The 1,728-nt window shown below is 34.9% G+C and overlaps 1 non-coding gene across 1 annotated transcript; it reads right to left on the bottom strand.

Annotated features, from left to right (window-relative positions):
- Positions 1 to 947: 947 nt before the first annotated feature.
- On the bottom strand, positions 948 to 1,054 carry LOC126026695 (U6 spliceosomal RNA). The gene has a single exon (XR_007501918.1). It is a non-coding gene; the product is annotated as a U6 spliceosomal RNA (small nuclear RNA).
- Between the last annotated feature and the right edge of the window lie 674 nt (positions 1,055 to 1,728).

Raw genomic sequence — 1,728 nt, 5'->3', positions numbered from 1 at the left:
GACATCCCATATGGTGCCCCGATCCTGCAAGGAATGATTTATTTATTATTTTCTTTCTTTCTTTCTTTCTTTCTTTCTTTCTTTCTTTCTTTCTTTCTTTCTTTCTTTCTTTCTTTCTTTCTTTCTTTCTTTCTTTCTTTCTTTCTTTCTTTCTTTCTTTCTTTCTTTCTTTCTTTCTTTCTTTCTTTCTTTCTTTCTTTCTTTCTTTCTTTCTTTCTTTCTTTCTTTCTTTCTTTCTTTCTTTCTTTCTTTCTTTCTTTCTTTCTTTCTTTCTTTCTTTCTTTCTTTCTTTCTTTCTTTCTTTCTTTCTTTCTTTCTTTCTTTCTTTCTTTCTTTCTTTCTTTCTTTCTTTCTTTCTTCTTCTTTCTTCTCTTCCTTCCTTCCTTCCTTCCTTCCTTCTTCCTTCCTTCCTTCCTTCCTTCCTTCCTTCCTTCCTTCCTTCCTTCCTTCCTTCCTTCCTTCCTTCCTTCCTTCCTTCCTTCCTTCCTTCTTTCTTTCTTTCTTTCTTTCTTTCTTTCTTTCTTTCTTTCTTTCTTTCTTTCTTTCTTTCTTTCTTCTTTCTTTCTTCCTTCCTTCTTTCTTTCTTTCTTTCTTTCTTTCTTTCTTTCTTTCTTTCTTTCTTTCTTTCTGTCTTTCTTTCTTTCTTTCTTTTTCTTTCTCTCTCTCTTTCTTTCTTCTTTCTTTCTTTCTTTCTTTCTTTCTTTCTTTCTTTCTTTCTTTCTTTCTTTCTTTCTTTCTTTCTTTCTTTCTTTCTTTCTTTCTTTCTTTCTTTCTTTCTTTCTTTCTTTTTCTTTCTCTCTCTCTTCTTCTTCTCTTCTTTCTTTCTTTCTTTCTTTCTTTCTTTCTTTCTTTCTTTCTTTCTTTCTTTCTTTCTTTCTTTCTTTCTTTCTTTCTTTCTTTCTTTCTTTCTTTCTTTCTTTCTTTCTTTCTTTCTTTCTTTCTTCTTTTTAAATATGGAACGCTTCACGAATTTGAGTGTCGTCCTTGCACAGGGGCTATGCTAATCTTCTCTGTATCGTTCCAATTTTAGTATATATGCTGCCGAAGCGAGCACCTGCAAGGAATGATTCCTGAGCACAAAGCCAGGAGTAACCCCTGAGCACTGCTGGGTGTGACCCAGCCCCCCCCCAAAACCCCTGATCTATAGACCCAAATGAGTTTCCAGGTATGAAAATGATAAAAAAAAAACCACTGTTCTAAACTACTTTAACACCTTGTACCATTCGGTATACACTTATAATCCTTCACTACAAAAAAACTGTATATAAAATATGTTCCTATAACTTGTTTTATGCTCTTGAGATAAACACATGAATTAATGTGCAAATCACATATATTGGACTAGTATGAGATAGATTCAGAATTTTAGAATTAAAAAAAATCTCTTGGAACCGGAGAGAAAGCACAGTGGTAGGGTGTTTGCCTTGCATGTGGTGTATCAAGGAGGGACCAGGTTTGATTCCTGGCACCCCATATGGCTCCGTAGCCTTCCGGGGTGATTTCTGAGTGCAGAGCCAGAAATGACACCTGAGTGGGGCTAGGCGTGGCTCAGAAACCAATCTATCAATAAAGTTTAAAAAATCTTTGGGAATGAAAAGATATTATTGGATCTAAGGCATTTGCCTTGTAAATGGTCAATCTCCAGAAAAAAATCTTCTGGGGCTGGAGAGGCTTAAGTATAGAGTCTGAGGCACTTGTCTTGTACATGCTTTGGTCCTCAGTGATATA

This window comes from Suncus etruscus, chromosome 13, assembly GCF_024139225.1.
Source record: "Suncus etruscus isolate mSunEtr1 chromosome 13, mSunEtr1.pri.cur, whole genome shotgun sequence".
NCBI classification, from domain to species: Eukaryota; Metazoa; Chordata; class Mammalia; order Eulipotyphla; family Soricidae; genus Suncus; species Suncus etruscus.
Note: the sequence above shows the minus strand (reverse complement) of the source record. Positions and strands in the feature narration are given on the sequence as shown.